Here is a 16,762-nt window from a genome sequence, read left to right as displayed (position 1 = left end):
GCTGATCCTGGACAATGGAGCAGAGCACACATGTGTAGCCAAGCCTTGGTCACAAATATTAAGGGATGGATAGCTAATGCTCTCACCAACTTTCCTTAGTGTAAGCATGGCCGACCCTTATAAAATACACACTCCTCAGCTAAACAAACATGATGGGGGTCGAGGCTCCCGAGACAGAGGAACTTCAGATAAATAGTGAGGGTGGATGGATGCAATCCATTATGGAAACACATCATCTCCCAAAATCATATGGGGCATAGGAAAACTGAAAAAACCAGGCATTTGCAAAGAGAGATGGCAGGGGAACACAAACGTGAACACGAAGGAGTGAACATGAGAAGATGAAAACCCTTCAAGAATAGTCCCAAGAAAGAGGGCGACATGTGAAGCATTGCGGCTTGGACTCGAGGAGTTTCAGAAACTAGCGAAGGAGAAAGCGTTGGCTATTGCGAGACACCTTCCTAAGGAACATGACCCCATCGCCTAACGCCTGGTCTGGCTCCCCTCCTCAATCCTCAATTAGTCAATTGACTTCCTCATCAGCTCCAGCGACTACGACGGCCCTCCGGACGCCGATGCATACTACCACCGCTACAAAGACGACAAGGGGAAGGGCTAAGCAAAGAAGTGTCAAAATTTATCCCAATCTATTATCAACTCGTTTCTAGTTTATTGTAGTCCTAAACTATGCATGTTCTGAACTTCCTTCCTCCGGTTGTATAATGAACTTGCCAATCCGTTCGTATCAATCTGTTCGTACCAATGTATGGTGTTGTATGGATTTGAAGGTTTGGATAGGAGAGGGTTGGCTGTAGACATGGACAAATAATGGGCCAGCCGGCACTATCCACGGACAGTAGTTAGAGATGTAACACGAAGAAAACCTCCTATTCTCCAAATGCAACATTAAATATGACACGACCAAAGACTATGATCTAATATCCTCCATTATAAACGAATGCTAACTACAAGTTTGCCCCCAGCTCGCATGTAACTCACGGCCATGGCCCCTAGCAATCATTAGGTTGGTCATAATGAGAGTACATAGCTAGTATCATGTATGTCAACTATATTTTTCTATTGAGGTGTCACATAATTAAATAAGGAAATAGAGGATTGAATATCATGGTATCATACCATATCATATTAAATGATGTGTTAGTATGTGTTATACATGGAAATAAATGAGATCACTATGATACTATTCACTCCAATCTCCGTCTCCTCATCTCCCTGTAACACCCCCTTCCGATCAAATCTGGAGCTCCATAGCGTAATGCTCGACGGCGGATACGACAACGATGACCACGTCGACTGGGAGTCATTGTTCCGTGAGGCGGCGGCGGGCGACGACGAAAATGTCGGCAGCGGCAGCACGCTGCGTCGGTCGCGGCTGGATAAGGGCGGAAGCGGAAGCTACGGCTCCACGCTGTCCACCATCGCCCGATGACGCAGTGCAGGCGATGGCGCCCCGTTGCGTCTGCGGAACTCCGGGCCCTCCGCGCCCCTTCCGGTCTGCCGCCCCTTTCGGTCCGCCGCCCCAATGCCTACTCCGAGCGCTCGTCTACCTGCTCCGGCTCGTGCCACCGTGCCACATTTGGGTCCTCGTTCCTGGCCGACCCCATCGTGGTTGTGGATGTCCAAATCTGAAGTTCATAGCGCACGCCGTGAGAGGTAGCGGGAGAGGGAGAGTGGCGACGATAGAAGCCATGTCCTCCCGCCAGTTGCGCATGAGCGCGCTGGTAGGTCGAATGACTAGCTCCTCGAGCATGTCCTCTGCCTCTCGCTCACTGGGGCAGCGACTGACACGCGACGTCTCCATCGCACGAACGCCAAGGCGCTATGGCTCGCCATTGATCAGTCTGAGCGCGAGGCAATGGTGGATGCCACGACCAAAGCCAACGGGCCCAGCAAGCGAAGGAGCAGACGTGTGTCCTCCGTTGGTTGACCGGCGTCATCTCCTCCTCCGACGACTCTGATGTCTCCCACGACGATGCCCCTCCCGTTGCCAACGCCTACATGTAGGTCTACAGTCGCACCAGCAACCTCAAGGTGAAGGGACCAATGGGGAAGTGGTGATATCCCGACGCCCCTATCTGTCTCCGTTTTTGTTTTTAGTTGATTTAGTTTTTATCTATGTTTGTATGCCAGCGACGACTAGATCTTTCAGTTCGAAGAAGTGTGCTTGTATACTCGTATAGAATTTAATTGTGTTCATAAATGTCCATCAACGTAGTTTCTCATGTTACATGGGTTGCATTCTTTTAAGGGGCTGAATTTAAGGTATCCGGTTGTTTGACGTGGCCATGTGAGAGTAAAACCGGTCACTGTCTGCGGACTGGTCCGCAAACATTTAGGCTTTGCTATGTCGGGCTGTAGATGCTCCTAGCTCTGCATATGTGCCCTCCATGTCAGATATGACCTCTGTCACTGAATTCAACCAAAATCTCTTCCAGTTCTGTGCTAGTGGGAACCGAGATTGACACCAATGTACTACTAGTAGCACGTTGCAAGCTCGTCACTGCATTAACTAATCCTGACCTCAATCGGTCACCATTCATAACAACTACTCCCTCCGTCCCAAAATTCTTGTCTTAGATTTGTCTAAATACGGATGTATCAAGTCACGTTTTAGTATTAGATACACCCGTATCTAGACAAATTTAAGACAAGAATTTTGGGACTAAGGAGTAGATTAAGACAAGTAAGAGCCGTTCGAATGTCGAAGATGGCCACAAATGAAGTACAGTACGCCAAACCCCAAACAGGGCTGCGCGCGTGCGTCCCGATCTTCTAGAGAGGCGGAGCAGAGCATGCGGTGAGGTCAGGTCGCGCCTGCTCTGCTGCATGGTCCGAACGATGGCGATGGCGGACGCGAGCGTGGCGATGGATGGCGTCTCCCCACGTCAATCCCCGACAGCGAGCTCCCAACCCCGATCCAGCGACCGCCATGCTCTGCCCACCACATGGCTCGGTTCATCGGCGTCGCCGGTCGCCGTCGGGCGCGCCTGCTGGGCGAGGGTTCAGTACAGTCTCCTGCACCGGGTCCATGAGCGACTCATCAGCTCACTCTTCCGGGCTCGCTCCGTAGTACGGTGGCAACGGGTTCGTAATTTACGCGAGGGCACGTGGCCGAGCTGGACAGACCCCGGAGAACCCGTCCGTCCTTGCGGGCGTGCGTGCACCCGTTCCCGTGGACCCGACAATCCCACTCGCTGACCGCTGGGCCAAGGGGGCCGGCGCCACGCGCGACGAGAGCGCCGGTGCACGGGACCGGGCGCAGAGGCGCTCGCGGGAGAGCAGGCGGTCACGGGCCTCTCCGAGTCCGGCGGTCGCTCACCCGTCCAGCCAGCTACGTGGAGGCAGAGGATCGGCTGCGCCTGCGCCACCGCATCGGTGCGACGCCAACATCCTTCGCTTGCGCGGTTGATGGATGGATAGGAACGAACGGCTTTGCTTCTCCGAAAGCGGCGTCCCACGTTAGAGCAATTATTAGTTTTTGGTTTTCTTGGCAGTGACAAGTAGTCGGCGAGCGAGTTGCTCATCAGGGATTAAACAACGCGTTGATTGCGCTGGCCCGTGGACTGCCGACTCAAGGTCGTTAAACTGATAGTATGAAAGGTCTTCTTTTAGTTACCGGCAAAAAGGAAAAAAAAACATAAATATCTTCATACTACAAAGTGAATATTAGCTCTACATTTGTATTATATAATATAATTTTATGAATTTTGTGTGCAAACAATTACTCCCTCCGATCCATTGATTGGATCAGATGGATAATACTCGGTATGAGTTCTTTCAGGATGCACCAACTTACCTCTAGGTTTTAGATAGGTAGGAGTTGGCTTGAATCATGGCCGTTGATCTTAGACTATTCATTTCAGATACCAAAATACAAACCTGCTACTCTATGTTAATATTATCATTTCAAACTGTAATCATACATGCTATTTTTAGAACATAGTTCGTGGCTACACCTAATCCAATGTTCACCCTCTACTTCAACTAAATGATACCCCACGCATCGCCGCGGGAAATGGTTGCAATCTATTTCAATCAGATTTGACTGTGTAGAATATAAATATTTAAATTAATAACACGTGAATCACAATTAAAAATACATATGACTTATTATATTTGATTATGTATATTTGTAAATATTATTGAATATAAGTAGAATAATAAAGTGAAAGATATTTTTTATGCATGGTTGGATGTTGCGGTGGGCCTTATCCCGTCTATAATTGTATATGATATGGCATGCTTCTATGTTGATATTAATAATAAGTTAACGGGATGACTCTCTTAGGTATATGTAGGATTTGTTCACCGTCCATTGGCCCTTGATGTCTCTTCATCTCAACTGAACTCCACCATCCATCTTCTCATCAATCCACCTTCATATCATATAGTACCATAGAAAAACTTTAATGAACCGATCAATTCCTTCATCTCCTGTGGCAGTAGCTAGGGCGAAGCTTGGTGCCATCTAGGCTCCACTGCAAGTCGGTGGACTCGCCTCCCCTCTATCCACAGCTCCGATGGCTGGTGATGGAGAGGGAAGTTTCAGTACAATGGTCTGACTCGTAGTTCATGTTAGGTTTTTTAGTCCTTGCAGAGACGACATTGTGGTGGTCATGTTTAAGTTGGTCTTCTGGGTTTCAGTTTTCTTCGAGTTGGTCTGTCAGAATGGAGTCGTCGGAGCTCCTACATAGTTTTTTGATATTTTTTCCATCATTTACTAGTTTTGATCCATGTGAAAAACAAAGTTAAAAACCCTATCCCAATTGTTGTAGTTGGGAATAGAATTTAAAAGCTAGCAAGAATTACATATGTATTGTCTCTAACATGATGCCATGCGCTTGGAAACAAAATTTGGCACATTTGATTCATACTTTCCCATAAGAGCATGCAGCTTGCTGATATCTCAGATGTTGAAACCCCTAACATACCTACGTGCTAGTACTAGTTAGAGACACACAAAGTCCAATTATTCAGCTGCAACACTCTAGATGGCATGACAAAGAGACTGCTTTACCCAACATCATTATCAGGACACAATTCCACCTTCCAACACCTAGTTAGTCAACTCCATGATGACGTTGAAAACATTGTCATCCTTAGCCTTAAGCACAATAATGGCATACATATTGTCTCAAACACGATGACATGCATTTTCAAACAAATTTTGTCACAGCCAATTCAGATTTTATTTCCATAAGGAGCATGCAGGTTGTTCATCCTTAAATGTTAAAACACCTTAGAAACCTACATGCCAGTACTAGCCAGAGACACACAACCTCCAATTCTGCAACTACAACATTCAAGACGACATGGCAAAAAGACTGTTTTGAGACCCCCAACACCCTATTATCATGACACAATTCCACCTTCTACCACCTAGTTAGTCAACTCAGAGATGACGCTGACAATGTCGCCATCCTTAGCCCTGAGTGCCTCCACCCCTCTGGATCTTGACATGGAACCCACCATCATCATAAGCTCGACGTACTTATTTTCAGTACTGGATGTTGTCAACCTCCTCGTTTCCACGAGTTACTTCCATAGAAGGCTCTTTCTTTAAGATGAAGCTACTCAGGACTGACGCCTTGAACTGCTCCATCGCTTGTGTCTGTAGTTGATTGCTCAGGGGTCGTCTATCTTGGAATCCCCGAACATGATGTACTTTTATGAGTGTGGGCTTTCGAAGATGGTTTGCTTGGAGATGAGAAATATAACCTGCGATTGTGTGGCAAAGTTGAAAAAAATGCAACAACACATGCATTTTTTTCCTTAGATGCAGAGATCACTTGGATGGAAGCACCATGATGTTCAGATTTTCCATTTTGTTAGATGGTATATTGATTTGAAATTGTAGTTGATTAAGCTAGGGATAAGGTTTACAACCTAGCAGGAATCGAAAAAGAAAACACATGCTATAAAGAAGAAAGATGACAGTAGCCTATCTTGTAAGTGCAAACATGGAGGACATCTAATTTTCAATCTCCAAGGCTATCTACAATTGCGAGGGTCAGGAGGTGATGTCATCAAAGATTTGAGCATTTTGCTCCTTCCAAAAAATTCAGACGACATATGAGGCTATAATGTTGAGCATGTTTTTGCATTTTCATACTGGCTCCTAACACACCCTCTCCCACCAGCTTGGCAAATCAGTGTTGAGTGTAAAGAATAGGGTGAGCCCTAAGATGGAGCAAAGCACACATTTGTAGGTAAAGTAAGGCTCGAGAACCAAGCGGGATCTTGGACCTGGTCACAAAATTACCCAATGGATAGGTAATGTGCTCACCAAACCTTGGTCAGTGTAATGATGACCGCCCCTTATAAAAGACACACTCCTCTCGATGGTCTCCTTGTAGCCTCTAAATTTGTTCTCGATAGTAATAGCAACCAACCAACACATGGTGGGGGTCGAGGCTCCCGATCCAGAGAGCACCAGAGATAAACAACGGGGTTAGATCGATGCAATACATAATGAAATAAGAATGAGAGGTATATGGAAACACATCATCTCTAAAATTCATATGGTCCATAGGCGGAAGCAAGAATAAAGTATTTGCTACCAGGGGATGTAGGGGCAACACTATTGTACGTTTAAAGGAGCGAACATGAGAATATGAAAATATGTCGAGAGCACTCCAAAGTGAAAGAGCGACGCGAGGAAATTGAAAAGGAACTGAGATGAATATCACCATGTAAATACTGAATTGGGCTTTTGGTGAACCTTTATATTAAATCTGGGTTCTTTTTTTTTTAAAGTCTTCTTCTCTGTGCACCATTGTCGATACTTTTTCACCAATGATCAATTACATAAAGGTGGGGCAACATTACCCTTCTGAACCCCAATCATCCTCCTTCGCTGCTCCTCCACCCGGTTTATATGTAGTGTGACCTATCACACGTTAAAAAACATGCAACAAATCAAGCGGTTATTCACAAGCTAGACCAAAGTCACACTGCTTCTTCTTCTAATTAATATGGTGCTAGCATGGAATGTAAGAACTGTGACAAGCATGTTAAGTTCGATAGCCACACACCACCTAATAGCATCCACAACCCTCACACATCAAATGACCACACCTCCGTCAACCACACCAGACCTCGTTCCATTCCCCCTACACCTTTTCCCCCATCCAAAATTCAAATTCTCCAAACTGTCTGCAACCAAAAATCCAGATTAGGCAGAAGAAACAAAATGGAACCAGCCAACAACCTAGGGGACAGAGCCTACCACAGAAGAAAAGCACCGAAAGTGCAAACAAAACAATTAGCCCACACTAACGCCAGAGCAAAGCAAATGATAAATCGATCCGATCACCCCATTTGCACACTACTCAAAGGGGCCGAATATTCACGAGTTTATTACAACATAGTCATCCAAAAAAGGATGTCAAATTAAATGTTATTGCACAAGGTATTTTTTCGATCTTTCCATTGTCATATTGTTTATTGTATTCAACTAATTTGGCTCAATTTATGATGATGACGGACTATGTTTGTACCCTAGAGATATTTTTTAGGGATGTACCCTAGAGATATTAATAGGGTCATCGCTTTATATGTATACATTGTCAATTTGCCATTTTGTTATCAGTTTGCATTACAAGTGAATTGAAATTGTTATGCAACTATGACCGTGTTATATTTTCTCTACCTGTAAAATTTAATATGCATTATCTTTATATAATTTCAGCAAAATATTTCAGAAGCCCGTGGCAATGCACGGGCATTCTACTAGCATATATAGGTGGGGGGTGGGGGAGAGGGGAGGAAGCCAGAAGGCGCCGAATCCCACTTGGGCTCCTGCCCCAAGACGCGCCCCCCTTCCTTGTTTGTGTGCGGGAGGAAGGCAGGGGGACGTGACGCCCCCCCTTTCCTTTCTCTCATGAGGAGGGAAAGGCAGGAGGGGACAACCCTCCCCCTTTCCTTCCCCTAGGGCCGCTGGCCAGAGAGAGGGGCGCGCCAGCCCCCTTGTGGGCTGTCGTGTCCCTCCTCTTGGCCCATTAGGCCCATAGACCTCCTGGGGGTGTCCGGAACCCCTTCCGGCGATCCGATGACTACCCGGTGCACTCCGAAACTGTTCCGATGTCCAAATAGTATCGTCCAATGTATCAATATTTACCTCTAGACCATTCCGAAGCTCCTCGTCATGTTCGTGATTGTTAGAAATATGCCCTAGAGGCAATAATAAATTGGTTATTATTATATTTCCTTGTTCATGATAATCGTTTATTATCCATGCTAAAATTGTATTGATAGGAAACTCAGATACATGTGTGGATACATAGACAACACCATGTCCCTAGTAAGCCTCTAGTTGACTAGCTCGTTGATCAATAGATGGTTACGGTTTCCTGACCATGGACATTGGATGTCGTTGATAACGGGATCACATCATTAGGAGAATGATGTGATGGACAAGACCCAATCCTAAGCCTAGCACAAGATCGTGTAGTTCGTTTGCTAAGAGCTTTTCTAATGTCAAGTATCATTTCCTTAGACCATGAGATTGTGCAACTCCCAGATACCGTAGGAATGCTTTGGGTGTACCAAACGTCACAACGTAACTGGGTGGCTATAAAGGTGCACTACAGGTATCTCCGAAAGTGTCTGTTGGGTTGGCACAAATCGAGACTAGGATTTGTCACTCCGTGTAAATGGAGAGGTATCTCTGGGCCCACTCGGTAGGACATCATCATAATGTGCACAATGTGACCAAGGAGTTGATCACGGGATGATGTGTTACGGAACGAGTGTGGGAAGGGACCAGCCCCTAGGTGGGCTGGTGCGCCTCCCACAAGGGGCCCAAGGCGCAGGGAAGAGGGAAGGGGGAAACCCTAGGCTCAGATGGGCCTAAGGCCCACCTAGGGTGCGCCCCCCCTCTCTCCCCCTCTGGCCGCCCCCCTAGATGCATCTAGGGCTGGCCGCACCCCTTGGGGGGGAACCCTAGATGGGGGCGCAGCCCCTCCCCCTCCCCTATATATAGTGGGGGTTTTGGGGCTGCCATAGACATGAGTCTTCCTCTCTCTTTGGCACAGCCCTACCCCTCTCCCTCCTCGACTCTCGCAGTGCTTGGCGAAGCCCTGCTGGAGTGCCATGCTCCTCCATCACCCCCATGCCGTTGTGCTGCTGCTGGACGGAGTCTTCCCCAACCTCTCCCTCTCCCCTTGCTGGATCAAGGCATGGGAGACGTCACCGGGCTGCACATGTGTTGAACGCGGAGGCGCCGTGGTTTGGCGCTTAGATCGGAATCAACCGCGATCTGAATCGCTACGAGTACGACTCCTTCATCCACGTTCTTGCAACGCTTCCGCATCGCGATCTTCAAGGGTATGAAGATGCACTCCCCTTCCCCTCGGTGCTAGATTACTCCATAGATTGATCTTGGTGATGCGTAGAAAATTTTGAATTTCTGCTACGTTCCCCAACAGTGGCATCATGAGCTAGGTCTATGCGTAGTTTCTATGCACGAGTAGAACACAAAGTAGTTGTGGGCGTCGATTTTGTCAATTTACTTGCCGTTACTAGTCTTATCTTGATTCGGCGGCATCGTGGGATAAAGCGGCCCGGACCGACCTTACACGTACACTTACGTGAGACAGGTTCCACCGACTGACATGCACTAGTTGCATAAGGTGGCTAGCGGGTGTCTGTCTCTCCCACTTTAGTCGGATCGGATTCGATGAAAAGGGTCCTTATGAAGGGTAAATAGAAATTGGCATATCACGTTGTGGCTTTTGCGTAGGTAAGAAACGTTCTTGCTAGAATCCCATAGCAGCCACGTAAAACATGCAACAACAATTAGAGGACGTCTAACTTGTTTTTGCAGGGTATGCTATGTGATGTGATATGGCCAAAAGGATGTGATGAATGATATATGTGATGTATGAGATTGATCATGTTCTTGTAATAGGAATCACGACTTGCATGTCGATGAGTATAACAACCGGCAGGAGCCATAGGAGTTGTCTTAATTTATTGTATGACCTGCGTGTCAATGAAAATGCCATGTAATTACTTTACTTTATTGCTAACCGTTAGCCATAGTAGTAGAAGTAATAGTTGGCGAGACAACTTCATGAAGACACGATGATGGAGATCATGGTGTCATGCCGGTGACGAAGGTGATCATGCCGCGCCTCGAAGATGGAGATCAAAAGGCGCAAGATGATATTGGCCATATCATGTCACTTTATGATTTGCATGTGATGTTTGTCATGTTTACATCTTATTTGCTTAGAACAACGGTAGCATAAATAAGTGATCCCTCACTAAAATTTCAAGAGACGTGTTCCCCCTAACTGTGCACCGTTGCGAAGGTTCGTTGTTTCGAAGCACCACGTGATGATCGGGTGTGATAGATTCTAACGTTCGAATACAATGGGTGTTGACGAGCCTAGCATGTACAGACATGGCCTCGGAACACATGCGAAACACTTAGGTTGACTTGACGAGCCTAGCATGTACAGACATGGCCTCGGAACACAAGAGATCGAAAGGTCGAACATGAGTCGTATAGTAGATGCGATCAACATGGAGATGTTCACCGATGATGACTAGTCCGTCTCACGTGATGATCGGACACGGCCTAGTTTGACTCGGATCATGTATCACTTAGATGACTAGAGGGATGTCTATCTGAGTGGGAGTTCATTAAATAATCAGATGAACTTAATTATCATGAACATAGTCAAAAGGTCTTTGCAAATTATGTCATAGCTTATGCTTTAGTTCTACTGTTTAAGATATGTTCCTAGAGAAAATTTAGTTGAAAGTTGATAGTAGCAATTATGCAGACTGGGTCCGTGAACTGAGGATTGTCCTCATTGCTGCACAGAAGGCTTATGTCCTTAATGCACCGCTCGGTGTGCTGAACCTCAGCGTCGTCTGTAGATGTTACGAAACATCTGACATACACGTTTTGATGACTACGTGATAGTTCAGTGCGTAATGCTAACGGTTTAGAATTGTGGCACCAAAGACGTTTTGAAACGTCACAGAACATATGAGATGTTCCGAAGACTGAAATTGGGATTTCAGACTAGTGCCCACATCAAGAGGTATGAGACCCCTTACAAGTTTCTTAAGCCTGCAAACTAAGGGAGAAAAGCTCAATCGTTGAGCATGTGCTCAGATTGTCTGAGTACCACAATCTCTTGAATCAAGTGGGAGTTAATCTTTCAGATGAGATAGTGATGGTTCTCCATAGTCACTGCCACCAAGCTATTAGAGCTTCGTGATGAACTATAACATATCAGGGATAGATATGATGATCCTTGAGCTATTCGCGATGTTTGACACCGCGAAAGTAGAAATCAAATAGGAGCATCAATTGTTGATGGTTAGTAAAACCACTAGCTTCAAGAAGGGCAAGGGCAAAAGGGATACTTCATGAAACAGCAAATCATTTGCTGCTCTAGTGAAGAATCCCAAGGTTGAACCCAAACCCGAGACTAAGTGCTTCTGTAATGAGGGGAACGGTCACTGAAGTGGAACTACCCTAGATACTTGGTAGATGAGAAGGCAGGCAAGGTTGACAGAAGTATATTGGATATACATTATATGAATGTGTACTTTACTAGTACTCCTAGCAGCACCAGGGTATTAGATACCGGTTCGGTTGCTAAGTGTTAGTAACTCGAAATAAAAGCTGCGGAATAAACGGAGACTAGCTAAAGGTGAGATGACGATATGTGTTGGAAGTGTTTTCAAGGTTGATGTGATCAAGCATCGCATGCTCCCTCTACCATCGAGATTGGTGTTAAACCTGAATAATTGTTATTGGTGTTTGCGTTGAGCATAAACATGATTGGATTATGTTTATCGCAATACGGTTATTCATTTAAGGAGAATAATGGTTACTCTGTTTATTTGAATAATACCTTCAATGGTCTTGCACCTAAAATGAATCTCGATCGCAGTGATACACATGTTCGTGCCAAAAGATATAAAATAGTAATGATAGTACCACATACTTGTGGCACTGCCATTTGAGTCATATTGGTATAGAACGCATGAAGAAGCTCCATGTAGATGGATCTTTGGACTCACTCGTTTTTGAAAAGATTGAGACATGCGAACCATGTCTATTGGTATATATGCATGAAGAAACTCCATGCAGATGGATCGTTTGGACTCACTTGATTTTGAATCACTTGAGACATGCAAATCATACCACATGGGCAAGATGACTGAAAGGCCTCATTTTCAGTAAGATGGAACAAGAGAACAACTTGTTGGAAGTAATACATTTGATGTGTGCAGTCCAATGAGTGCTGAGGCACGCAGTGGATATCGATATGTTCTTACTTCACAGATGATTTGAGTAGATGCTGAGAATATTTACTTGATGAAACACAAGTCTGAATTATTGAAAGGTTCAAGTAATTTCAGAGTGAAGTTGAAGATCGTCGTGACAAGAGGATAAAATGTCTATGATATGATCATAGAGATATCTGAGTTACGAGTTTGGCACACAATTAAGACATTGTGGAAAGTGTTTCACAATTAATACCGCCTGGAACACCACAATGTGATGGTGTGTCCGAACATCATAACTGCACCCTATTGGATATGGTGCATACCATGATGTCTCTTTACCACTATCGTTTATGGGTTAGGCATTAGAGACAACCGCATTCACTTTAAATAGGGCACCATGCAATTCCGTTGAGACGACACCGTTTAGAGAAACCTAAGTTGTCGTTTCTTAAAAGTTTGGGGCTGCGATGCTTATGTGAAAAAGTTTCAGGCTGATAAGCTCGAACCCAAAGCGGATAAATGCATCTTCATAGAATACCCAAAACAGTTGGGTATACCTCCTGTTTCAGATCTGTAAGTAAACAGGTCCTTTCTCGAGAAAAAAGTTTCTCTCGAAAGAATTGAGTGGGAGGATGGTGGAGACTTGATGAGGTTATTGAACCATCACTTCAACTAGTGTGTAGCAGGGCACAGGAAGTTGTTCCTGTGGCACCTACACCAATTGAAGTGGAAGCTTATGATAGTGATCATGAAACTTCGGATCAAGTCACTACCAAACCTCGTAGGACGACGAGGATGCGTACTACTTCAGAGTGGTATGTGATCCTGTCTTGGAAGTCATGTTGCTAGACAACAATGAACCTACGAGCTATGGAGAAGCGATGGTGGGCCCGGATTCCGACGAATGGCTTGAGGCCATGAAATCCGAGAGAGGATCCATGTATAAAAGCAAAGTACAGACTTTGGAAGAAATACTTGATAGTCGTAAGGCTGTTGGGTGCAGATGGATTTTAAAAGGAAGACAGACAATGATGGTAAGTGTCACCATTAAGAAAGCTCGGCTTGTCGTTAAGATGTTTTCCGACAAGTTCAAGGAGTTGACTACGATGAGACTTTCTCACTCGTAGCGATGCTAAGAGTCTGCTGGAATTGTATTAGCAGTTGCTGCATTATTTATGAAATCTTGCAGATAGGATGTCAAAACATTGTTTCCTCGACGATCTTCTAGAGGAAAGGTTGTATGTGATACAACCAGAAGGTTTTGTCAATCCTGAAAGATGCTAACAAGTATGCAATGCTCCAGCAATCCTTCTAAGGACTGGAGTAAGCATCTCGGAGTTGGAATGTACGCTTTGATGAGATGATCAAAGATTTTGGGTTTATACAGAGTTTATGAGAAACTTGTATTTCCAAAGAAGTGAGTGGGAGCACTATAGAATTTCTGATGAGTATATGTTGTTGACATATTGTTGATCAGAGATGATGTAGAATTTCTGGAAAGCATACAGGGTTATTTGAAAAGTGTTTTTCAATGGAAAACCTGGATTAAGCTACTTGAACATTGAGCATCAAGATCTATAAGGATAGATCAAAAACCGCTTAATAGTACTTTCAAATGAATACATACTGTGACAAGATTTTGAAGGAGTTCAAAATAGACCAGCAAAGAAGGAGTTTTTGCCTGTGTTACAAGGTGTGAGTATTGAGTAAGACTCAGACTTGACCACAGCAGAAGAGAGAGAAAGGACGAAGGTCGTCCCCTATGCTTTAGACGTAGGCTCTACAGTATGCTATGGTGTGTACCGCACATGAAGTGTGCCTTGCCATGAGTTGGTCAAGGGGTACAATAGTGATCCGGGAATGGATCACATGACAGCGGTCGAACTTATCCTTAGTATCTAGTGGACTAAGGAATTTTTCTCGATTATGGAGGTGGAAAAGGAGTTCGTCGTAAAGGGTTACGTCGATGCAAACTTTGACACTAATCCGGATGACTCTGAGTAGTAAACCGGATTCGTATAGTAGAGCAGTTATTTGGAATAGCTCCAAGTAGCGCGTGGTAGCTGCATTTACAAGATGACATAGATATTCGTAAAGCACACACGGATCTGAAAGGTTCTGACCCGTTGACTAATAACCTCTCTCACAAGCGAGATATGAACAAAACCCATGGGTGTTGGTTTCATTACAATCACATGGTGATGTGAACTAGATTATTGACTCTGGTAAACTCTTGGGTATTAATCACATGGCGATGTGAACTAGATTATTGACTCTAGTGCAAGTGGGAGACTGTTAGAAATATGCCCTAGAGGCAATAATAAATTGGTTATTATTATATTTCCTTGTTCATGATAATCGTTTATTATCCATGCTAAAATTGTGTTGATAGGAAACTCAGATACATGTGTGGATACATAGACAACACCATGTCCCTAGTAAGCCTCTAGTTGACTAGCTCGTTGATCAATAGATGGTTACGGTTTCCTGACCATGGACATTGGATGTCGTTGATAACGGGATCACATCATTAGGAGAATGATGTGATGGACAAGACCCAATCCTAAGCCTAGCACAAGATCGTGTAGTTCGTTTGCTAAGAGCTTTTCTAATGTCAAGTATCATTTCCTTAGACCATGAGATTGTGCAACTCCCAGATACCGTAGGAATGCTTTGGGTGTACCAAACGTCACAACGTAACTGGGTGGCTATAAAGGTGCACTACAGGTATCTCCGAAAGTGTCTGTTGGGTTGGCACGAATTGAGACTGGGATTTGTCACTCCGTGTAAACGGAGAGGTATCTCTGGGCCCACTCGGTAGGACATCATCATAATGTGCACAATGTGACCAAGGAGTTGATCACGGGATGATGTGTTACGGAACGAGTAAAGAGACTTGCCGGTAACGAGATTGAACAAGGTATCGGGATACCGACGATTGAATCTCGGGCAAGTACTATACCGATAGACAAAGGGAATTGTAGACGGGATTGATTGAATCCCCGACATCGTGGTTCATCCGATGAGATCATCGTGGAACATGTGGGAGCCAACATGGGTATCCAGATCCCGCTGTTGGTTATTGGCCGGAGAACGTCTCGGTCATGTCTGCATGGTTCCCGAACCCGTAGGGTCTACACACTTAAGGTTCGATGATGCTAGGGTTATAGGGAATAGATATACGTGGTTACCGAATGTTGTTCGGAGTCCCGGATGAGATCCCGGATGTCACGAGGAGTTCCGGAATGGTCCGGAGGTAAAGATTTATATATGGGAAGTCCCGTTTTGGCCACCGGAAGAGTTTCGGGCGTCACCGGTAATGTACCGGGACCACCGGAAGGTTCCGGAGGTCCACCGGGAGGGGCCACCAACCCCGGAGGCCTGCGTGGGCCAAGTGTGAGAAGGGACCAGCCCCTAGGTGGGCTGGTGCGCCTCCCACAAGGGGCCCAAGGCGCAGGGAAGAGGGAAGGGGGAAACCCTAGGCTCAGATGGGCCTAAGGCCCACCTAGGGTGCGCCCCCCTCTCTCCCCCTCTGGCCGCCCCCCTAGATGCATCTAGGGCTGGCCGCACCCCTTGGGGGGAACCCTAGATGGGGGCGCAGCCCCTCCCCCTCCCCTATATATAGTGGGGGTTTTGGGGCTGCCATAGACATGAGTCTTCCTCTCTCTTTGGCGTAGCCCTACCCCTCTCCCTCCTCGACTCTCGCAGTGCTTGGCGAAGCCCTGCTGGAGTGCCATGCTCCTCCATCACCACCATGCCGTTGTGCTGCTGCTGGACGGAGTCTTCCCCAACGTCTCCCTCTCTCCTTGCTGGATCAAGGCGTGGGAGACGTCACCGGGCTGCACGTGTGTTGAACGCGGAGGCGCCGTGGTTCGGCGCTTAGATCGGAATCAACCGCGATCTGAATCGCTACGAGTACGACTCCTTCATCCGCGTTCTTGCAACGCTTCCGCATCGCGATCTTCAAGGGTATGAAGATGCACTCCCCTTCCCCTCGGTGCTAGATTACTCCATAGATTGATCTTGGTGATGCGTAGAAAATTTTGAATTTCTGCTACGTTCCCCAACAGTGATCTCATCCGGGACTCCGAACAACATTTGGTCACCAAATCATATAACTCATATAACACCATATTGTCAACGAACGTTAAGCGTGCGGACCCTACGGGTTCGAGAACTATGTAGACATGACCGAGACACTTCTCCGGTCAATAATCAATAGCGGAACCTAGATGCCCATATTTGTTTCTACATATTCTACGAACATCTTTATCGGTCGAACCATTATGACAACATACGTAATTCCCTTTGTCTGTCTGTATGTTACTTGTCCGAGATTCGATCGTCGGTATCTCCATACCTAGTTCAATCTTGTTACTGGCAAGTCTCTTTACTCGCTCCATAATACATCATCTCGTAACTAACTCCTTAGTTATTTTGCTTGCAAGACTTCTTATGATGTGTATTACCGAGAGGGCCCAGA

This window comes from Aegilops tauschii, chromosome 3, assembly GCF_002575655.3.
Source record: "Aegilops tauschii subsp. strangulata cultivar AL8/78 chromosome 3, Aet v6.0, whole genome shotgun sequence".
Taxonomy (NCBI): domain Eukaryota; kingdom Viridiplantae; phylum Streptophyta; class Magnoliopsida; order Poales; family Poaceae; genus Aegilops; species Aegilops tauschii.
This window is presented reverse-complemented; position numbering follows the sequence as displayed.